The sequence below is a fragment of the Protobothrops mucrosquamatus genome, unplaced genomic scaffold (assembly GCF_001527695.2).
Source record: "Protobothrops mucrosquamatus isolate PMUCROS unplaced genomic scaffold, P.Mucros_1.0 scaffold83, whole genome shotgun sequence".
Taxonomy (NCBI): Eukaryota; Metazoa; Chordata; class Lepidosauria; order Squamata; family Viperidae; genus Protobothrops; species Protobothrops mucrosquamatus.
In genome coordinates, this window is record NW_015386460.1 from 869,863 (window position 1) to 895,551 (window position 25,689).

Here is a 25,689-nt window from a genome sequence, read left to right on the forward strand (position 1 = left end):
ACACTCTCAACAACCTTCGCCACAAAGCGTAGGTTGGAGACTGGACGATAATTTGCCAACACATCTGGGTCCAGGGAGGGCTTCTTAAGGAGGGGCCTCACCACCGCCTCCTTTAGGGCTGCGGGGAAGGCACCCTCCCGCAAAGAAGCATTTATAATTCCCTGGAGCCAGGCTCGTGTCCCCTCCCGAGCCGCCAGTATTTTTGACCATTTTTCTCCTTTTGCTGAAATGTTAACATGGCTTCCATTTTCTGAATAAACTTTTTCTCTATAAACCTCACACCACGTATTGATCATGCAAGTTGCCCCTTAAAACTAAATAATGGGTCACATACCTTCTAATTTAACTGATTGAAATTGAGTAATTCTGAAGTAATTTGGAACAGTGGTGGCACAGTGATAAAAATGCAGTATTGCAGGCTAATTCAGCGCACTGCCAGGAGTTCAATCTTCACAGGGTCAAGGTTGACTCAGCCTTCCATCCTTCCAAGGTTGGTAAAATGAGGACCCAGATTGTTGGGGGCAATATGCTGACTCTGTAAAGTTCTTAGAGTAAAGCACTGTAAAGCGGTATATAAGTCTAAATGCTATCAATATTGTTATTGCTATTTGTAGAGTTCTCATTCTAACCAAATTTCTTTTGACCAATAATGGAGTTCCAATTTTCCATTTGTATAGAAATTAAATTTAGGTAGTGCTATAATCACTGCTTCCCACAGCATTTATAACACTAGACCCTGAATATGTTTTAAGATAAAATTCCAGGACTACTTTCCTTATAGTTTCCTTATAGTTTCTAAACTATACAGATACTATTTTTTTGCTACAAATAGAACATGCATTTAACCCATCTATATGAGGGCATCTAAGGAAAAATCATTTATTACTTTGAAGCTGTATCTGTTTTAGGTAATTTTCTAATTTCATTTTCTATTTGAGGATAATTACAGCTTAGTTAGGGTATCATATTTCCACTGGTATTTCTATTGCAGTAATTCTATAGAAAAGTCTTTCCTTTGAGATTTTGAATGTCATTCAGAATGACACTATTTGTTTGAATGAATATATATGTTTACTGTGAAAATTTCTAACATTACCATAGGCATATATATATAAAATCCCTCTCTTCAAACAACATTGAAGTACGCATTTTCCTTATGGAATTTGTTGTATGCTCCCAACCTGTTATCAATCTTTATTGAGAAGATCAGGGACTAAAGAAATACCTTATCTAGCATAACTGATTTTGTCCTGCAATGGGTTCTACACAAAGATCATTTGATGTCCTACATTTCATTACTTCTGGCCAGCAAAAGAGATTTTTGTGTAACTCTTGTACTTTTCAATAAAACAGGAACTTTATGGTAGATGTGCTGAGATTTTTTGGCAGATAAGCTAATATGAATAGGATTATCTAAAGAAAGAAAGGGTAGAACATATGCAAGAGAAAAACTGCAATACCCAAAATGAGATCGTGAATAAAAGAAAAACTATCCTCAAGTATTTCAATAGGTGTTTTTGTTATTTAAGATCTAGATTTGAGAAATTAGAAGTCTGAAACCACAACTTTTTGAAATGTTAATTAGCAAAATCAGTTCCTGTGTATCTCATATATATGCAGGATGCTGCATTATATAGGTACCTCTACCTCACCATTACTATTTCTTGCTATCAATTGCTAACTAGCAATTTAGGCAATGTCTTTTTTGTAAGAGAAATATAAAAAGCTCTTTGATACCTACTCCCTACTTTTGTATTATTCTTAAAACATGTTATCATGTCCTGCTGTTCATGGTTTAACATACACTACAGTACATAAAGTTTGCATCAAGCTATAATCTTCCCAAAACCATAGATCAAAAAATGGCTTTTCTAATAAATATGAAAATTGAATTAATATGCAATAATTATCCCAATGCATTAATCTGACAATTTTAGAAGATAATTGACAAGATAGTTTAATGATACATAGCATATTAATTTGTCGGTATTTAACCCCATTTTGTTAATCAATTACTAAATCTTTAGGGAAAATCAAATGAGGAATTACTTTTATCCTGAAAAGGGGGCTTGATGTAATTTTCATGATATCTTCCAAACAATTCTTTGACTACATAATAAGTGATATTAGTAAAAGGGTATTTTATCATCACTCTCTGTATGTTTTAAAACAGTGGCTATATTGTGATAATACTATATTTTCAAGCTACATACATTTATCAAACCAATTTGGTAACTTATAGTTCTACAGTTTTGTTTTGGCTAATCATAGCTCTATTCTCCCTTAAAAGTAATAAATCATATTACTTTGGAGAAGAAGCAAGGGTCAGACAGCCCAAGTAGAAGCACTGACATATTCTGCAGAATAAATAGTTTCCAAAAGATTGACAGGTTGAAGACATCCCTTATCTTGGAGGCAGGTCTTCCAAAGAATGGGGCAAAGAAAGTGTATCGATTCCAACCCATCACTTCCTCAGTATTCATCTATCATTCATAGCATGGGGTAGGCTGACTATGCGCAGAATAGCTCAGATATTCAGACACCAAGCCATATAGAATTTTAAAGATGAGAACAAGCACTTTGGATTGTACCTAGAAAACCATAGTTTGTGTATTATTCTCTTAAAGCTACTAAACCTGCAATGGATCACTTTTACAAGGGATCTTCCCAAGACAAATATATCAATTAAGAATGTCTGAAAGCTGCTGTTTAATGGAGGAATTCATTTTAATACCTCCACTAAACAGCAGCTTTCAGACATTCTTAATTGATATATTTACCGTATTTATTCGAGTATAACGCGCAAAATTTTCTACCAAAAAAAGAAATCAAAGTTTGGGTGCGCATTATAAACGAGGGCTGGGGTGGGGTGACGCAGTGGCGGCCGGTCCATTGATGGCGCAGGCGAATTGTGAGTTCGCACTGTGCCTTTTCCGGGCTTCAGCTGCTCACGCGAGGGCGAAGAAAAAAAAACGTCCCCTCGTCGCGTACAGGGGGCGGCCCGAACTGGCGAGATGCACTTCCCTTTCCCGTTAGATGGCAACTCAGGGTATCAAGAGAAAACGTTCTGCATATGACGCGAATTGTGAGTTCGCACTGTGCCTTTTCCGGGCTTCAGCCGCTCACGTGAGGGCGAAGAAAAAAAAAAGTCCCCTCGTCGCGTACAGGGGGCGGCCCGAACTGGCTAGATGCACTTCCCTTTCCCGTTAGATGGCAACTCAGGGTATCAAGAGAAAATGTTCATAGTTTACGTTGTCAATAAATGATTTTTATCATGGCCGCACGTGTTCAACAACGTTTGTCACTTACAATGCTTGGTCTGAGCCGAGAAAAAGTGAAACAAAATTTTATACCGATTTTTAATCGAAAATTAGGGGTGCGCGTTATACACGTGTGCGCGTTATACTCGAATAAATACGGGGTACATGCACATACAGTCTGGTGCTATCTAAGAATAATGATGCAAGTGAGAGTTCTCTAATTTAGTGATATGGCACTTCCCTTGTTCATATCATTCAAATTTTATGGTGCAAATTTTTATTTTGAGTTTTTCTACTGATTTCACTCTCTCCATACTGCTTTTGTGTTGCTTCTGTTTACTATGTAAATTTAGTATCAACTTTATTATGAAGTATATAGTTCATTATGTTGGATTTTTATGAGACCAGGAAATCCTATACTAGGTAAATGAAAAAACATTTCAGAAGAAAAAATGGCAAACTATTCTGAACTGTTGCCCCAAAAGTACATGAACAAGTTTACCTTAAGAGATTCAGCTTTTTATAGAATGAAAATAAAGAGATGGATTTAAAAGACACCTAATAAACCTTTATTTATTTGTTTGTTTGTTAAATTTATTTGTGGCCTATCTCACTGTGACTATTCTAGGAAATATACCCAAATATCAAGGACTACTGTATGATATGTATTATATAGTACACAGTGTTGAATTGAAATTTATTTTCTTGGTCAATTTAATGTAGCCTTGCCAAGAAAAATAAATTTAATAAACTGATCTACATTTGCATTCATAGTAAGGAAAGTTATGAACTTTCTTTGAAAAAAATCCATCTGCTAAAAGATCTCTTGCGTAGGTTAAATCTGTATAGTAAAAATAATTTTAAGCGTTGTTTGAATATCCTAAGCACTTAGCAACTTATATATAATTATACAATTGAGTTTTGAGAACAAAAATACCCCTCTATTAACTATTATCACACCTAGTACAAATTAGTCAATTTAAAATAAAACATCCTTCAGGCTTTTAGAAACACTTTCATAAGAAGATTCTGTAAGCATCTCATTAATTTTACTGGCACTTGAGCAACAGTAATTCTCAATAGACAATGCCCCTGAATTAGTAACAAATGCAGCAATTACATTATTTTCTTTTATATGGAGCTCAAGGTGGCATTAAAGAGCTAGTTTATAAAACATTTTTGGCAAGACCAAAATACAGCCCATCTGCATAATAACCAATATGCTTAGATAAATACTTTTGAACTACAGGTTGTCCTTGACTTATAACTGCAATTTGGATCAGACTCTATTTATCCAATTAAAGAGCGAAATTACTATCTATTCAGTAACAGTAGTCCTGAATGGGAGTTTTAGATCTTTGACAAATAAAATTCCAAGCACGATTTTTAAAACTTTCATGTCCTAATGTACCATTTCAATCAGATAATTATATCTTAGTTTCCATGTTTTAAATCATGCATTACCATTGTTTGATTAGTAAACATTTTCCCCCTGAATTAGTAACAAAGAGGGAAAAGTTCTATTAATTTGTTATACATATTAAGACTATGAACAATATTTCTATCATATTGATTATATTCAATATCTTTAGTATATGTTTTTAAAGAAGAGCAAATTGTGATGGCTATAAATTATTTCAAGCAGTTCTGTCCCACAAACCTGTTGAAAACAGTACAGTTAAGACAACAGTCATTTTTCATCTTTCTATTCTTTCTATTAGCTGCTTGCAAACTAAAATGAAAATATTAAGGGCCAGATTCATAGATTCATAAAATTAGTTTAATTCATATTCTAAGATAAACCTGATTTCTATGGCAATTCATCACAAATTGTAGCATATTGCTATTTGAAAATACTATTGAGAGGCTATCACTTAGGTTAGTGCTCTTTTGAAAATTATGAGTGAAAGTACACATTTTTAGTCATTTTAATAGCACTCAACTTCACTTGTTTTATTTAAGATTACATTTATTTTAAGGAGAGAATATAGCAAATCCCAATACATTAATAATACATTTATTTCATTCAAAATAAAATACGCTCATGATATCATGGGCATAGCTGACCATTTTCCCCCTAATTTACAGTCTAACCTACTTTTTTGGCTGTGTCTTATCCAAAAACAAATTTGATTTGATTTTGTTTTTCTTGTGAAGTCAGCCAAGGTATGGTAGATACTAATTTAGTTAAGTTATTTCACTCAAAATATCTCTCCAACTTAGCATTTATTTTAATATGTGAGAAAAATGTATTTTTATTATCTTTCTTTAGCTCAAGATGAACCAGATAAACACTGAATTGTGTTTTTTTTTTGTAGGCAAATTATGTAAAAACAAGAAGGATTTATACCAGTGATGGCGAACCTTTTAGAGACCAAGTGCCCAAACTGCAACCCAAAGCCCACTTATGTATTGTCGGGTGCCAGGTGGGTGTGGCCCATTGGGTGGGTGAGGCCAATTGGGTGGGTGTGGCACATTGGGTGGGCGTGGCTGCAGTGGTAACGGTACTTTTTTTTTTTTTGCACACAGCAGTGGGACAAAAAAAGTTCAATCAACCAATTCCAATTTTGCGAGATCTTTTTTTTCCCGCAAGAAGTTGAAATTCATTGATTGATTGAATCTTTTTTTTTTTTTGCACACAGCAGTGGAGGCCTAAAGCAAAAAGATTTTATAAAAATAAGGCCTGAAGGCCTAGGACTGGGGCGACGGCGCGCGTGCCCACAGAGAGGGCTCTGCATGCCACCTGTGGCATGCGTGCCATAGGTTCGCCACCACGGATTTATACAAACCTCAACTTTAATGCAACCCCACGTACAAGCCCAAGTATATATGTGTGTATGTGTGTATACACACTAACATACCCACCCACACGCATCCCTATCACACCATTTCCATCAGCAATGTTTTGCAAAGTACAGAAAGTGTGTAAGAAATAGTTAGCCAAAGAAAAGCATTAGTTAATAAAATAGAATAAAATAAAGCATAGCTTTATACACATATACATATACACATAGCTTTATATATACTTGAAATACTGCAGCCAATTTTGGTCACCATATCACAAAGAAAGATGTTGAGAATTTGAAAAAAATTCAGAAAAGAGCAACTAAGTCTAAGATGATCAAAGGCCTGGAAACTAAAACATACGAAGAACGGCTGCAGGATTTGGGTTTGGCTAGTCTAAAAAGAAGAAATAGGGGAGACATGATAGCAGTATTCTAGTATTTAATGGGCTGCCAGAAAGAAGAGGGGTCATGTTATTCACCAAAGCACCAGAGGGCAGGACAAGAAACAATAATTGGAAATCGATCAAAGAGAGAAGCAACCTGGAATTAAGGAGAAACTTCCTGACAGTGAGGACAATTAACCAGTGGAATAGCTTGCCCCCAGAAATCGTGGGCCCTCCATCACTGGATATTTTTAAAAAGAGGCTAGACAGTCACTTGTCTGAGATTGTATAGGTCAGTAATGGTGAACCTTTTAGAGACCGAGTGCCCAAAAACTGGCCCCGTCCCACCCTGCCCCGCCCCACCCTGCCTGCCCGCAGGGCCATTCACCGCCTCCAGGGCCCACCGCAAATCGCCCAGGCAGCCCAGCAGCGCCATGGCGGCCATGCCCTCTACCCACGCCCTGCAGCATCAACTGTGCATGTTGGGGCATGAGGGCAGAGTCTTGTCTATGCTGCCTGGCTGCCATGTCCTTGGCTGCGCTGCTCCGTGTGGGCCACGCTCAGGGGCGACTCTCTTCCAGGGGGGCTGCTGGTGAGAAGGGGGCCGTGGGGTGAGGCAAGGCTGGGGCAACAGCATGTGTGCCCACAGAGAGGGCTCCGAGTGCCGCCTCTAGCACCCGTGCCATAGGTTCACCACCACTGGTATAGGTTCTACTGCTTGAGCAGAGGGCTGGACTAGAAGATCTCCAAGGTCCCTTCCAGATTCGATTCTATTCTATTCTATTCTATTCTATTCTATTCTATGCTGCCTCTCCATTATTTTCTATTGTTACAAAATACCTTTGCTTTCACTACATCCACAGTTTGTTTTCTTTTTGTTTTTATGCTTCTTATGCTTGTTTTTGAGGTTTTCATAAATGTTATCAAACTCACTTTAATGAATAACATTCCACAACTTAAATTTATTTGCTTTATCATACATTTGTTCTAAATTACAATTCAATAAGAATCCTGTCAAATGTTTTTTTCTATATCCAATATACAGTATCTTTCTCTTAACTTTTAACTACACTCTTTTACATGTATTTTTTCTTACTCACAGACTCTTTTATTGTATAATTCCATTAAGCATTTTTTCATCTTTCCCATTAGTGTGTAATCATAGTCATGTGATATAATTTTTATACTGTTCAAAGCAGTTTCCATATACTTATGCCTCCATTTCCTCTTCATTCTACCAGAGATTAATATACTTTCTTATCCCTTTTCATACAGATTTGTATGTTCTGTTCGTATAATCAGTCTAGGGCAGGAGTGTCAAACTGTCGGCCCATAAGCCGGATGTGTCACACGGAAGCTGCTCCAACCCCATTGCCGGCAATGGCAAAACAATCCTGCTACGTCACATGACGTCATGTGACGTTGCGAGTTTGACATGTCTGATCTAGGGTTTTTCACTTACTTTCTTTTCTTATATGTCCTTTTCCCCCCCAAAGAGTTATTCTTGATGCTACCCAAAATACTACCTCCTATTCTGGATTGCTTTTATTCAGAATGGTGAAAACCTACTTTCATCCACATCCACAAGTTAAACAACACCAATTTATACATCCAGGTATTTGAGGCCTTTCATTCACAATTAAACCAACATTTTCCCTTTTAGTTGTATACATACCCCAACATGCTAATGGTAAGGACAGAATTGGTCAATTTTGACACATATAGGTCAATATGTCACAAGCACAAAGCCTAGTGTTGTGTTCTGCACTTATTTCATCTCGTTATTTTATATAAATTAGGTTTCTAATTTAGAGAGTACTGTGAGAGCCAACCTACTATTGTCTATACAGGTCCTCAATTTACAACCATTTGAAGTTATGACAGACTTCTCTGGGAAAACTTATGATCTGAATTTAAAATTCCAACTGTCAGCTCCCTACCATGTGACTGCAATTTGAGTACTCAGTATCTGGCCTGCATTTATATTTACCACTATGATGGGCAGGCTCCATTAGGTTTGTAACTCAAAGACACCTGATATTCCACTAACCTCAGATGTATAGACTCAAGAAATCTAAGGAGTTATCGGATCATGGCTTAAATGTTTTGATTTATCATACATATTTATTCTCTTAATTAAATATTTGCATTCAAAATAAGGCAAGATAAGGTATTAGAAACTATGTGGTACTAAGAAATGAACTTGCAAAACTACAGATTACCAAGATGTGCTTGTTAATAAGCATACAAAAGAAAAAAAAACAGAACAATTATTTTTTCATAAAGCATAAAGTAACAATATGACAACAAAGTAAGTTGCTCATATAAACAACATCACACGTACAAACTTTACTGGAAGGCTGGCAGCATCACCTTGTATGAGCAAAAACATTAAAGGATGTATGACAAGCTTGTATTATGTACAATACAAAAATGTACTGTAAAATTTGCCATAGTAAATTGCAAAAAATGTAGCAATTTTTTTAAAATGTCATAGTAAAATTTGCTGTACAAAAGTCCTTGGTGCTTGTAAGACACATATCAGTAATGAGTCACAATGACTGAATACCAGTTTTGTAAGCAGAAGATTCCAGGATCAATTTGTCTTCTAGGATTGCCCTTAACTTTGGACAGCTGCTGCCAGGAATAGATTCACCAGTGTCTGGCTTAATACAAGAGCAGTTTCCTACACTATAGCTCTATCAACTGTCTACAGAAATTTATCTAGCTTCTTCATTCACGTAATACTTGAAATAACTTATGGTAGTCTCTGTTCCCAAACATTCTCTGTGACAGCACTGAAATAATACACACTATCTTATTGTGAACGGTTATAGATACATGGAGAAAAGTTTCAGAAAGGCCTCTCAGAATTCATGGGGTCAGCTGGGATTTACCGCTTCCCCCACTTTCCTACTTAAGGAAATTTTAAATGTAGTTAAAGGAAGGGAAGGACAATGTAATATATGCATACATGATATGTTGCTATGTTAATATTTTCTAATAATATTTAAAAATTATGTCTATAACATTATAGATGAATAGTAAAAGCAAGAGCATTTGTGCTCAATGAAATATATTGTGGTATTTTTCTTTGCTAGCTTTAAACTTACTGAACTTATTGACTTTAGCATATGTACAGCATAACTTTAAGTTGTAATTAGGTATGTACAAATCAACTGACTCAAGCCAATGGCTATCCCAATTCTGCACAAGACTGGAGTGTAATCCCAATGTTAGGACTAGATCCAGCCACTACCAGGCCACTAGCCTGAAAGGATGGAGCTATATTGCTAACAAAATCAAAAAGAGGTGACTTCTGACTTTTTTTCCTGGAAAAAAAAAATGAACTGCTGATTTATAGATTTAATTATTAGAAAGAGTAGAATATAGTAATAGAGGAAATTTTAATGTAACTAGGCCTAGAGAAAGTAAAATATAAATTATTTTTATATTTTAAATTAACAGCAGAAGATAGAAAACCGCTTATTCTTTTTCTTTTCTATTTTTATTTTTCACTTTTCTGTTCTTTATTTTATCTTTAATTTAGAATCTGCATTGTTTTTATTCTGAGAAATATTTCCAAAGTAAAAATACTTTGTACCTGTGTATTTGTGTTAGATAGGCAACCTTTTTTTTACTCTGAAACAAACATACATATTTCTATACAGCAATAGCAATTCCATGTTCATAATAAAAAACAACCTGCATTCCTTTTATAGTACTTACAGAAACTACTGTTCTATGATATCCACACAGACTAATAGGGAAGGTAGTAAGGTTGGTTAATGTTTTATTTTGTTTTATTTTTTAAGACTTTGGGCTTTGTAATAGTAAATGGGTGGATTGTGTGATGTTGGTTTCTTTAAAACATAGGTGAGCACAATGCTCTTGGCGAAGTTAATCCATGGCGATAATGCAAGTTATTTAGGCCTCTTTTATTCCCTTGAAAGTTGCTGAAGAGCTAGGCGACCTTCGCATCCAAATTCAAATTATTTACTGGGGATGCAGGCTGAATAAGGACAGCGGGAACCGGGTAAATGGACACTAAAGAACCTACGAACTAACACGGCGAGGAAAACACCCTTACCCACCCCTGAAGAATTTCTCTTGCAAATCCCCATAAAGTGGGATCGGACAGGATTGCAATCCACCAAAGCCACTGAGAAAGAAAGACTCCCTGCATAAACATGACACTGATTCCTTCGCTGGAGATCAGAAATTTGTTCCTCCACTCACGAAAAGAGGGCGGAGGGCTGGGAAGGTTCGCCGAGAGCCAACTCAAGCATCCTGTAAGAAAAGATTAAGCGAGAAAAGCCACAGAACCTATGCTTTTACCCTCCTCCTCCTCCATCCCGCCTTCGCCGCTGGCGCTGCAATTCAACGGGAGCGTCTTCCTCGCTCCTAAGCGACGCGCCACGCTGATGGCTGATGCAGGAGCTCCGCGCTGCCGCTCTTCGACAAATGGCCGCAGGTGGGATGATACCAGTTCTAGGCAGCAGAGCCATGCAAGACAAGCTCAGCGTAAGCCACGCCCACTCAGCTCGTGACACGCGGAAGCTGGCGAGCCCTCGCGCTGCTAATGCATCTTCTGGTCAAAGCAGATTACAAATATCTGAAAGACGATGCTGACTCAAGGGGTCAGGCAGAGGGCCCGGAGTGAGGCCCTGAGGAATGGGGTGTTGCTGCGCGTAGAATTGATGGTGGTGGTGGAGAGTTTCAATGCTTGATTGCAGTGAAGTTGGGATAGAGAGACTGTATTAGTTAATGTGATGGGACAAGTAGATCTCTACATCACATGCAACATTTGTTTATTGAGAGGGGGGAGAGAGAGAGAGACGTTTTCCTGTCCAGTTGTGTCTGGCTCTACAGCACAGTGCTCATCTCCATTTCTTTTTTTCTTGGCCAAGACAGCCAGCATTGTCTGAAGATATTTTCCGTGGTCATGTGGCAAGCACAGCTATATGCCAAATGTGTGAGGAATACTGTTATCTTCCCACCAAAGTGGTACCTAATAATCTACTCACATTTGCATGCTTTTGAACTGCTAAGTGGGCAGGAACTGGGGCAAGGAACAGGAGTTGCTCTGTTCTGCAGCACTCAGATCTCAAACCTGGGCTGTCAACTCTAGCTGACAAGCTCAGCATCTTTTACCTCTGAGCCATCATGCCTACAGAAAATACATATGTACATACGTACAGTGCTTTTTTTTGTAAAAAAAAAAAAAAAAAAAAGGTGCCGGAACTCACACACGTCATTCAACCCGCCTTGCCTACCCTACAAGGTTCCATCCAAAAAAGGTGCCGGAACTCCGTTCTGGACGTTCTATGATAAAAAAGCCCTGCATACGTATGTATGTATGTTTATATTTGTATGTATGTACATATACACACAGTAATAAATACAGTATATATACTTTTAATGTTTTTTTTAAAAAGGTAAAAACTAATACAGTATAAAAATATTCAAAGAGAAATTAAAGTTAAAAATAGAAAAGAAAAATATACAAAGTAGTAGCTTTTGATATTCTTCACAGCAGTTATAAGTACAATTATATTTTAACCCCTCTCACTAAAGTTATATCATAATATACTTCTAACTACTAAAGCCATCCTTTGCAATATTTTTGAGGGCAATGAAATGATTTTGTTTAACATGCTCCACCCTAAATATAGGTAAGATAGAAAAATATGGGATCGAGAGCATCATAACCTGATAGATTCATAACTGTCTGACAAACTGTAGTCCTCAATGGAACGACATCTACCTGGAGGGAAATATGCAGTGGGATATCAAGGTTTGTCCTGGGCCCAATATCCTTCAATATCTTCATAATAACCTCCCCTATATTATTTATGGAGAGATAGAGAAAGGGGGCATAGCAGAACGATTTCATTTCTAAAATATTTGAAAATGTTATCAGTGAGGATTTTGCAACAGGTATGCATTTCATAACCACGTGCAGAAAATAATGAAAGTTACTGAAGCTTTGATTGCTTATCAGTTGTCCTTTGTTTGGTCCTTAATTCTCATATCTCTCACTGTGAAATAAAATAGGTGCCCATTAGCTATTCAGTTTTCCTATTCTATAAGACTTAACTAATCATGGCAAATATACCCCATTCCACTCTCTCTGGGAGATTTCTGGCTACTTCCTTCCCTTCTTCTCCCCCCCTCCCACATTATTTTAATTTGGGAAATATGTAAGTAAGATGTAGGAAAAGGGCCAGCCACATCAGTGAAGAGAAGGCCAGGCAAAGTTCTGAAATCAGACCCATTCAGTGCTCATAATGCTCTGTCCCATTAATAAACTGGTTGAAAACAACTGAAAGGAGATGGTCTAAAGCCAGAGGAGAAAACTAAAAATATTGCCTATAATGATTGGTGCTCACAAATTGACTTGATATTCTTTTTTCAGTAATTTCAAATGGACACAAGATGCATGTTAGCAATGAAAATTAGCAAAGTTCATTCTTACGTATAACTCAAGAAAAAATAGATAAACCCCCAGTTTGGTTGTGGAGAAAGCCTTTTATCAAAACAGGCTAGATCAGTGGTTCTCAACCTTTTTAATGCCGTGACCCCAACCGGTCGTAAGTCGAGGACTAAACCAGTCGTAAATCGAGGACTAAACCGGTTGTAAGTTGAGGACTACCCAACCGGTCGTAAGTCGAGGACTTTCCCTGCCGGGGAGCGCCACGCATGCGTGGTTCCGCCCCCTGCGCCGGCCGAGGCGTAGCTGGCAAGCGGCAGAGACGGAGCAGGCCGACCACCAGCTGGCCCAGCCCAAGGGAGGTAAGGCACCCACCGGAAAAGGGGGAAAAATGGCGGACAAAAAAAATGGCGGACAGCCTTGCTTGGCGACCCCCATGAAATGGTCGATCGACCCCAAATGGGGTCCCGACCCACAGATTGAGAACCACTGGGCTAGATGAAAGTGAAACTTTCAGTGGTGCAAGCAATGCTATGCAGGCAAAACTTGATTCTCCTTGACTTGTGATCATTTGTTTGATAATTCAAAATTAAAACAGCCTTGGAAAAAGTGACTTACCACCTCTACTTGCACTTATGATCGTCACATTATCACTACAGCAATGTAGTTTGCAATTTGGATCTTTGGCAACTGGCTCACATTTACAATTGGTTGCAGCATCCTGTGGACAAGTGATTACAATTTCCAACCTTTTTTGACAATTACCTAATGGATAATTCACTTAATGACCTCATTCATTAAGGATGTATGTTTTGTTTAATGACCACAATAAAATTTGTTATAAAATCAGGTTCAACTCTACTTACAACTGCAACCATTTATAACAGAAATTCTAGCCACAATTGTGATCATAAGTCCAGGACAAACTGATTCAGCAAAAGCATACTTGGCAAGTGGAATTATTCTACAAGTAAATATAAAATGGGAGAAAATATGTTTGAGTTACACAAACAGGCATCTGCAGAATTCAACAGGTTCTTCAGAATCATGACACAAATTTAATAACACAAGCTCCACCGTTTATAATTGTGAATGTGACATCAACATTATTATTTAAAATTTAATCTTCAATTCGATTCATAGTCTGGGACTGGTAAAAACTTAACAGTTCAAGTCCTAACCAAGGTCCTAAGAGCTGTTAAGGTAATGTCTGAGTATATAGGCAGTTCTGAGTAGAGTGGTTTTTTTTGCAGAGTCAGGATATTCAGGTCCAATAAATTCAAAATTTCCATGTATCCAGGCAGCCCTTTGGGTATTGCTCCACGGGCTCCTATTACTATTGGTACAACCATTGATTTCTTCTTTCATAATCGCTCAACTTCAATTTGCAGATCGTGGTATTTTGTTATTTTTTCTAGCTATTTCTCTTCAGTTCACGCATCACCTCATATTGCAATATCAATGAACCAGACTTTTTTCTTTTCCACAATAAGGCATGTTGTGGGCCAGATGTCTGTCTGTTTGGATCCAAAAGTCTCTTGCTCATTCAAGAATGAAAATTTGGTATTCCCAGTAATCTTTGCTGCATTCAAATCCAAACTTCTCGCAAAGCTTCCAATGTATAATTTTGGCAATTCAGTCATGATGTTGTAGATAATCAGACTGTGAGATTTTGCTGCAGCAAAGGTGTTAAGGTGATCCACTGTTTCATCTTTCTCATTGCATAATTGACATTTGCTGTTGTTGACGCTGAATTTTTGCTTTCATGGAATTGGTCTGCAAGGCTTTTTCTTGAGCAGCCAAAATGAAGCCTTCAAATTCTTTCTTTAGTACTCCTGATCTTAATCAGCCATGTTAGCTTTGTATCTATCTTTTTGTCAATGTCCTTCAAGGTATTGACTTTGTATAGGCTTCTTTTTCCAGTTAAAAACCCAATGCTCAATTGTTTCCTTTCGATATTCTGCTTTCAATCTTGTTTTTTTTTCAAAAGGTTGCCCTTGTTCACCTCCTTCAGCAAAGGCTCTTTTGCTTTTTTATGTGGTCATTTAAGCTGTGTTTTTCCTTTTCCACAGTTTGTTTCACCTGTAAGAGGTCTCTGTCACCCTGAGATCCTGGCAAATAGAATCAATCAACATTACTTTTTGGGTGCAGAGCATGGTGAGTTGTCATTAGTTTTCTTGTCTTTCGGTCCAAATTATCAAGTTCTATCTGAATCCAATCAACTATTCCAGCTGAATATCTTATAGGCACTGCCCAGGTGTTAATTGCTTTTAAGATATTTCCTCCATTCAGCTGTGATCTCAAGATTTTCCGGATTCACTTTATGTATTTTGTTTTTTTTCTTGGTCTTCCCCAGCCAGCTTTTTATTTGAAACCAATTTCCATCATCTTCAACTATTTTTCCTGTCTTAACAATAATTGTTGCACATTTGTCAATGCCAAATTGCATTTCAATGTATCTGCTAAACTCCTCAGTGCTTTTCATCAGTGAGCTCAATTCAGTTTTTGTTTTTCCAAACAGTTTTAAATCATCCATGTAAAGCAAATGGGAAATTTTCAACCCTTTTTAGACAACTCATAGCCACAGTTTGTTTTGTTCAAAATGCTTGTTAGTGGTGCCATCAAAAGTACAAATAACAGAGGTGACAATGAGTCGCCTTGGAAGATTCCTCATTTGATTTCAACTTCACCAATTTCTTCTCCAAAGGCCATCAGCTTAGTTTGCCATAGCTTCATGGAAGTCTTCAGGAATTTCTGGATGTTGCTACTAATTCCAAAAATGTCTAAGCATTTCTCAATCCAGCTGTGTGGAACAGAATCAAATGCTTTCTTATAAGCAATCCAGACCATAAACAAATTTATTCATATTTTCTTTGAATTCCTCAAAACCAGTTTGTCAATCATCAGTTGGTCTTTGATTCTTTTTGAATTTTCTGTTGAACTCTTTCTGTTTCACAGGCAGCAAATCCTTGTTTTCTAGATATTCATAAATTTGGTTTGCAATAATGCCTGTTAAGTAATTTGTATGTTGTTGGCAGGCAAGTGATTGGCCTGTAATTTTCAGGTTTATTTTCCTTTTCTGCATCCTTCTGAATCAAGAAAGTTCTTTCAATTGTTAGTCATTTTTCACTTTCTGGTGTTTTCAGAATCTGATTCATCTGGTTTGCTAATCTAGCATGCAAATTGGTTAGTGATTTCAACCAGAATCCATGCAGCTCATTTAAACCAGAGGAACTTCAGTTCTTGACCTTCTATTATTATTGTTGTTGCTGTTGTTTAGATTTTTATAATACACATAGAAAAAAAGCATCATAATGCCACAATAGCCTTTTCATTATTTTGTTTTTTATCCCACTCCCCTGGCAAATGTTCTTATTGAAGATACAACACGGCAGTGCAGAGACATAAACATACTACTTTTCTATATCATTTCAGTCTACAATTATGTCTTTTTGGAAATTTATGTCATCCTGTGACCTGATACAAGAAATGTTACTTTAACTGATGTCAGTGAAAGGATTTTAAAAAAATGTATGGCAAGGATTACTTCATTTACCACAGAACAATATTAGTAGTATTAGATCTTTTATCTCATTTTTAAAATTCAAGGCAGAGTTAATCAAATAGTACAAAATAGTACACAATATGCTGCAACTCAACATCTATTCAGTGGAAAACTCCCTTGTTTTATAAACAATGTCTAAATTTGAATTGTAACCCATGAGGATATTATTAGGACTGTGTATTATTTCTTAAAAGATCCAGGTGCTTTAAAAGAGCTGAGACTCATATACATGTTTGAACAGATAATTGGTAAGATTTTCCTCTGGGGCAGCTAGAAGTGGCTATTATGTTTCTTTTTTCTTTCTTTTTTAATGTATTTTATTGAATACAAAGGAAAGAAAAAAAATTAAAAAACATTGAATGTGGTGTATCATCTTTGACATACATCTTTGTCTAATCATTCCATATTTTACATATAAGAATAAATATTACATATACAACTATACATATCAAGTCCCCTATTTATATCCCTTCTATCGACTTCCTTCTTATTTCCCTCCACTTGTAAAATTTATTCCAAATTCGATAATATTCTGTTTCCTCCTGGTTTTTTAATTCCTTAGTCATCTTATCCAATTCAGCGCAATGTAAGATTTTTCTTATTAGCGCATTTCCGCTAGGCATTTCAATTGCTTTCCAGTTTTGGGCAAACAAGATCCTTGCTGCCATTATCACATGTATAATTAAATATATATCATCTTTGTTTATATTTTTTTCTAATATTCCTAATAAAAACATCTTTGGTTTATATTGAATTTTTTGACCCGTCATTTTTATTATCCATCTCCAGATCCTAAGCCAATAAACCTGTACTTCTTTACAAACCCACCAAACGTGAAAAAATGTACCCTTTTCCTTTTTACACTTCCAACAAATTGGTGAGTAACCACTATACATTTTTGCGAGTCTGGCCGGTGGCAGATGCCATCTATAAAGTATCTTATAAAGATTTTCTTTATAAGATGACGCCAAGGTAATTTTATTGTTACGTTCCCACGTTTGCTGCCATTGGTCCAGATTTATAGCGTGTCCCAAATCTATTGCCCAGGTAACCATCGTTTCTTTGACTTGTTCCTCATATAATTTATATTCTAACATGTATTTGTATATATATTTAATTTGTTTTGTCTCCAAGCCTAGTAGTATTTTATCAAGCCCCGTATCTCGTCTATTAATTCCCCATTATTATGGCTATTATGTTTCATTTAGAAGGCAACATGACTGAAGTTTCCCAGAAAGGCTTGACTAGAAGAGAATGTCTTCTAGACAAAAATGAAGCAATTTCCAGCAGTTGGTTGTCTCTGAAAAAGACAGTTGTTTTTCTACATTTGATAACACTTTTATATTTTCCACAACTGCAGTTGGAATGTTATATTGGCAGGATTAATTTACTGGTTTTCCTTACTTTTAAAAGAAAGATGTAGCATGGATATCAATTTTTTATTTATTTCATTTAAAGGATTTTTTTATAGCCACCCAACATATGGAATATGATCCTGAACATCTTATGAAGTATCAGAACAGTAAAAAAAAACAACAACATAAAAAGTTACCCAAAAACTCCTCTGAAGCAATACATCCTCTGCATGTCCACAAATAATTACCCGGGGCTTTACTGAGAACCAGCTATGCTCTATCCCCTAGTACTTGTAGCTACAATCAGATCTTTTAGTGCCTACAAGGGTAATGGGCTACTAGTTCTCAGGGAAAAGGGGGTTCCAAATTTAAGGGACAAATAACCTATTTTTATTAGAAGATCAGCAATTTCAAATCTGATCTCCTGACAAACTTTTTGATATATAGATGCTCAGACTTGATAACATGCTGATTTTTAACTTGTTAATTAGATCTCAAACATCACTGTTTCTCATGGCCAAACTAATGAGTAGATTCGTACCTAGAGGATTCTGTGTCAGTTTGATTCTGGCTCTACACTGCTGGCTAATACCATCAGTTCTGTTGGAAGCTTTATTTTCAGTTTATCTGTAGCATTAAGGGGGGAAAAAACAAGCCCTCAAGTCTGCTTAGATGAGGCTCTGTAAAAGCTGTCCGGGTCATCTATTTTTTCATGGACTGGAATTCATCCTCACCCTGTCTTTTAGGTCTTTAAAGGGCAGAGCTGGCTTGACAGTTTGACAAGTTTCCCTCATAACCTAGATTTCCCCCCTCATGACAAAATAAACACATACCAGCTTCCATATTGCATTTTCAAATGCAGCCAGAAGTAATTGGGGTTGCTTTGAGAGCAATCACTGTGACATTTTTGTGTATGAATTTGTCTGGAGAGAATATGAAATTGAATTTTGATTATTTCCCTTTCTTTTCAAAAGCAGTTTAGTTTCCATAAAAAACCTCCAGGCCCTTCCTTCCCTCCTGAAATTGTCCTAGACTTTTCTTCCTTTTTATGTAGCTGTTAGTGAGATAATATTATTGTTCCAGAACAGTGTCTGTCTGTCTCTTTCTCTTTTTCCATCCCTCAGGCAATTTTAGCATCCTGTTCCTGGTGTCCAACTACAGACGTAGTTCAGAAACTCCTCCTTTCCTCCACTCTAACCATTGCAGCAAACTGCAACCATGGTTACGGCTCTTGGGGAAAGTATGTGGCATGATATCCCTTTTTAACAAGAAGCATTTAAATCTTTGATTTCTTTTTTTACTGCATTATATCTGCAAACACAAGGGAGTATGCAATGGGGGAGGATCTTGTTTCATTTTGAACATTCATTGACCTGACTTGCAAGAGAACACTGGTTTAATGCCTCCACAGTTTCCCCTTTAGATTTATTATTAATTATTCTTTCAAAAGGTTCCTGCCACTGTGAGTTTCAGAGCAGGGAGAATCATTTTAATTCTCTCCAGCAAAAGCAAATAAACAAAAGATAATACAATACACTGCTGGAATTATTAAGTGGACACCAGCTGAACTGGACAGTTTTAAAAAGCTAATGACTATTCATTGTGCATTACATCCCTGTAGTAATATTGATAAATTATACCTTTCAAGTTACTTCAAGCCAGACAAACTAATAGTTTTGACCCAAGTTATGGGTCAAAAGTCAGGTGTTAGTTAAAGTCAGTTTATTACTCACTTTCACAGTGCCCAACAACTCACCAAGGAGGCTGGTAAAGCTCCACCCCATTTACTTGTCCATAGTCAGCTTCTGCCAGAACCACCTGGTGCCCCAAACTAGGATCAGGCTTTCCCATGAGTGACAAGACACACTACTCATAATATCCCAATCCACAAATCAGAGTCCAAGGTTCCAAAAGTCAAAGTATAGTCCAAAATGTTAAAGACAAGAAGACAAGTCCACAAGTAAAGTCCGAGGTTCAGAATCTAAAACCACAGTCCAAGATTCAAGAAACAGAGTCCACAAAAGCCAGGAAAGTGCACCTTAAAGCAAACAGTGTTCTGACAAATTCACCTTTCCCCAGCATCCAGTTAAATCATCTTTCCCCAGCTGTTCCTTGTGAGGAGGGACAGGGCTGCTTCCTTGTGATCAACCTCATTCAACTTTTCTGTGCCTCCCTCTGCTAAGCTCTCCATGCCCACAGATCAGGTGGGGGAGGCAGCTGTTCCTCATCAGAGCCTGTCATTGCTGCTGACCCTCTGCAGCTGATTGCTCCTTCAGACAGCTCTCCATTTGGTCAGCTGCCCCCCCCAACAGCCCTGGGACTGATTCCTCCTCAAACCCTGGACTCTCTGCTCATTCCAAGGGACCGTGCCTTCACCATCCAATTGTCCCAATTCCAACTCCTCCTCCAAACTGGGATCTGATGGAGCCATCACAGTGGCGAAGAATTAAAAACATGCATTAGTTGAATTTGTAAAAGAGAGCCAAGAACCTGGATTGATGCAAATTAAAAATTGGAACTTACTAAATGAACAAAATGTTGGCAAGGAAAAACACTACATGGTCAATTTCTATAAAAGATCAAAGGAAAAATGGGTAAAGATAAAATCTAACAATGACATGCAACAGGAACATTTTTAAAAAAGAAACTGAAGACTTGATTTTGGTTGCTCAAGAATAAGCTATTCATACTAAATAAATCAAGGCCTGAAGTAAAAAAATCATCAAATGATTTAAAGTGCAGATTTGAAAAATCATCAAATGACTCAAAGTGCAAAGAGCAGAAAAAACAGTAGATCATATACTCAGCCGATGCAAGATGATCACACAAACTGATTATAAACAACAACATAATATATTCACCAAAATGATTTACTGAAACGTCTGAAAAAAATTATCATGTTTCAGTTGAAAAAATAGCCAAATATTATGAGGTCGAAATATAAACTGATAAAATCTTGACTCATAACCAAAATTAACTGTGATTGAAAAGAAGAAAGTATGAATAATTGATGTGACAATACCAAGGGAATAGAACATAGAGAATAGAACATAAAGAATTGGAGAGGATCACAAAGTATCAAGATCTGAAAATTGAAATTGAAAGATTAGGGCATTAGCTGTGGTGATGGTCCCAGTGATTATTGGCACATTAGTGCCATACTAAAAAAATTTCAACAGTATTTAAAAAATGTGTGCATTGACAAAATTTCTATCTGTCAGTTACAAAAGATTGCATGCTTGGATCCACAAATATACTATGCTGATACATTATGACATGCTAGGTTCTTGAAAAGAACTTGATATGTATGAAAGTCAATACCAGCTAAAGAACTGGCAACTATGATTACACATTGTTGTGAATATAATTATAGTAATAATAATACAATGTATCTATAATATTATTAAACAACATCTGCCTATCCCAAGGACTTGATAGGTGAAGAAAAAATTCCAATTCCAAACATCCAAACATCTGACTGACTCTGCAACCAACCATAATAATAACACCTTACTATTCTACCACAGCATTTTATCCTTGTGAAAGAGTTTCTAACTAAACAAAACAGTTAACAGAGCAGAATATTAAATAATTTACAGATTTTGATGGTACCATTGATTCTGAAGTCTAGATTTAATATTTTCTACCTTTTTCAAGAGACTGCAGGCAGAAATTGTTTAAAATTGATTTTTAGAGTACTCAGTAAAATGTAAATTAATGTTTGAAGTATTAATCTCATGTTACAAGTTGAAAAGTAAGACTGAACTGAAATTACTTTCCCTGCTGCAACTTTCCTCCATATGGCTGGGACAAGAATTTTTAAAAACTCAATATTTTTTCCTCTTAAATTCTTGAAAGAAATACTCAGGGGAGAGCAGTCTACATTTCACATCTTTTGAGTGGGCCTAAAGAAACAAGTGCATCATTATTTTCACTGATATTTGTAGCACATATAACAAATTGAGTAGGCACAATGCTCTCAGAACAACTTGAATAAGTGGCTGTGGAAAAAAGAGGGGAAAAAAAATCTTCATGTGACTTCAGTCAAGGGATTGAAAGCACAAAGAAAGGTTCTTCATCAATAGAGAATAAAGTGTGCTTTTAAATTAATCCCCTTAAGAGACATTCTACCCACTCTGAGTTAGCTTGCTTCAGGAAAGTGCACTGTTTTTCAGCACAACTGATATGCTGTTTGTCTCCCCAAACAAGATTCTAGGTTATGAATATTACTCTTTTCAGCAGAGAAGGAGGTTGAGGGTTTTCAGCAATCTGGAAAAAAACTAAACTCATCTATAGCGGCATGCCCCTTGTTAACAGTTTCTTATTATCAACTACTGTATTAATCCTATCATACTGATTCATTAAATAAGCTTTTTTAACAACTCACTTCTTAATTTATCTAATTTCCAATTGATTCTTCACTCAAGTGAACTTGGATTACTTTAATGTTGATATATCTTAGGTGCTTGCTTCTTAGGGTTTCAAAAGTGTTCAGATGCAACAATAAACTGTAATTGCTGTTATAAGCTCTGACAAGCTTTAGACTTAGAAACAAAGGAAGATCAGAAATTTCAGTGCAAGGGTTCTTTGCAAAATTATAACATGAGAAATCATAAAACATGAGAAATTATGCTTCATGCAAGCAATTTTATGAATTGTACAACAAGCCATGGTGTTTATAGAAATTTAATCTTCCTATATCTGGATCAAACCCAAAAAAACAGCATTCTAAGCATGCCCTCTAAATCCCAAACCTCTGCTAAACATTAATTATCTTCTGAAAGAAATGATCCAAATATTTTACATTTTACAAATACTGTAGAAGCAACATTATAAATATTGAGGGCTTATACCAGGGACATCATATCCATTTCTAAAACCCTTTTTCTGAACTGTCTGCCACAGCTAATAGAAATCATGTAGTGAGATTGTTGTAATATTCTTACTAGTGAGAAACTACAGGAAAATTGGTGTCTTATGTATTTATTTATTAAATTTATATAGCTGCCCTTGAGTTACCTATACAGTAATTAGGGCAGAATAAAAACCTAATAAAAATAATAATCTCATATGCATAACTGAGATGGCATGCAATAAAACAAGTAAACAATTGTAAAACAACAGCATATTTCAACAGTTTTTTAAAGAAGTAAAACATTTAAGCATATACATTAATAAGATCACAGGAGAATAGACCAATATCCCACAGTATAGCCACATTGCAGGCTTCCTGTTTCCCTGAGATTCCCAAGTCTATTGAAAGAACTTAATTTTGTTCTTAAAAGAAAACTGCAAAGCACAAAAGACAGATAACATCAGTTCACCAAACCACAGTCACACCAAAAAGGCCATACTCATAAAGAGACATCATCATATAAATGCTCCCACTCTGTGGTTGTAACATGATATCTAACTGAAGAACACAAATCACAGTGTGTGAGTGATATTGTCATGCCTGTTGTCCCCAGCTCTAACAAGGAGGTTCTTCGTGGTGGCAAATGACTTGTGTTTAATGATGGGATGCAGATGATAATGACAGATTTGCATGACAACTTATCCTGAGCAAATTGTCATTTTAATGTCAGGTGTCACTGTTCTAAGCAGCTGCCTGTTTTTCTGATAAAGTTATAAACAGATGACCTCTTCAGCATGGAATAGTAGTAAGAAAAAGACTAATATTTATATCCAGTATGATTCATCCTACTTTATGTATAATTCTAGTAGATAGCAATGCCTACAATACTGTACTAGTTCCTTGATTAAAGTCACCAATTATAGCAAACAAGACACTTTCAGTGTGAAAAAGATGCCTGAACTCCCAGATGTATTTAAACAAGAGATAGTCATTTAAAAGGTGGCTCAGCGTATCCCTAGAAAGCAATTACAATGAATGCTTAGAATTATTATTCAACAATATCTACAGCAGTGTTTCTCAACCTTGACAATTTTAAGGCATGTGGACTTCAACTCCCAGAATTCCACAGCCAGCATTGCTGGCTGTGGAATTCTGGGAGTTGAAGTCCACATGCCTTAAAATTGTTGAGATTGAGAAACACTGATCTACAGTGCCACAGATTGTCCACATCTGATTTTAAGTATTTCAGAAAACTTGCTGTCAGGTTCATTCTGATCCAAGGAATACTTTCCCCTAGGGGATAGCTGTTACAAACTTCTGATACAGGCAGATGTTGCAATGAACTGTATAAAAATCCGCACTCTTATTGCCTGCCATTCTCATTAAACAGTGGTTGAAAGTCTTTGTATGAGCCATATGTAACTTTATTTGAGTGTAACAGTGGCAACTAGAAGTAACACCATTGTGCTATCACGTACTTTTGTTTTGGAGTTTAGCTATGAATTTCCACACTGATATTAATTTTCCACATGGAAACTAGAAATAATCATGGGGAAAGGGGGGGGGGAATCTCTTAGAATTGTTCTGAGGAATAATGAAATAAAGTATACAGATGTCTTATAAAATGTATTTTGCATACTTGTGTTTCACAGTGTGACTATTTTAAATTGTGTCAACCCACTATACTGTATGTTAACAATAATATAAAAGACCAAGTAGGATTTAAAAGATAACCAAAAACCACATGACAAAAGAATTGTAGTGAGTAGTTTTTTTTTCTTTAAAAAAAAAATAAACTGCTTAAATTTCATTTTGACCAAAATGTTTAAGGTTTTATTGCTACAAATCCTAATAGATTGAATAAATGAGCTTTAATGAGTGGGACTATAGTCTCCACGAATCTTAAGAAAGAAACTGATACTTTAATTCTACAGTGCAATATTACACTAGTAAATAAGCACCTATTTAAAATATTTATGTATAGTTTCCTTAACTTGTGCATTAATATATTGAATTACTGCTAGTGAAGCTATGATACTCTATAATGAGATCAGCCATGGAACCGAGACTTAACAGAGTATTACTCTGAGAAGTAATTCCTTACTGTCAGAAAACAAATTATGCAGCTGAGCTAAATTATGGTTACTGTTATGTTTACATCATGTAACATTTTTGAAAGCAGGTTGGTATCTTAGCCATTCATCTGTTCTTTTCATGTGTATTCATGACAAAATAAATGTTTATTATAAGTGATATTGAATTTGTTTTTATTCTGAGAAATGAATTAACTAGATTGGCTAAGTGCCAAGTATTCAGTGGTCTTAAGTTGTTGTAAAGTTAAAGTTACTTACTGTTGGCCATTTTTTAAACCCGACCTTGTTCAGCCTCTAAGTCATTCTTCGCAACCCCTTGGTCTATAGCAGAGGTAGGCAACCTTGGCTCTTTTATGACTTGTGGACTTCAACTCCCAGAATTCCTGAGCCAGCCCTGTCCTTCAGTGTCTCCTGGGGTTTGCCCAAATTCATATTCATTGCATGGGGAAAAGAATACCTCCAGAGAAAGGAGAAAGGGTTATTACTTTGAAATGATAACTATAAACATATTATTGATTACATTAAACAAATCTGGAGAAGAGGTGAAGGATTCTAATGTTTATAAAATACCTCACAAAGGGCCTGCTTTTATTCTTTTAAGAATTATTTCAGTAGTTCATGACAATTGCGCTATTTTGAAAAACAACTTGGAGGTGCAACTTCATTCAAGGTTTTGTTGAAACAAAGCAACTTCCCGAAGATCTAGATAACCATGCTACATAGACCAAGTATATCCACCAGTGAAAATCTTTCCCACTGCTCCTTCTTCCTTCTATTTTGCTCCATTTAGAGTCAATTCTGAGAATTAGTTTTTTTCTTTTACTATAAAACAGGTAGGAACTATTTTCAGCAGCAAATTAGACAGTTTCATGCTAATAATTTAGACTGAAAGGACACCATTGTTTTATATGAATTATTGATATTTTTTTTAAGAAAAAAGTGCAAGAGGAAAATATTGC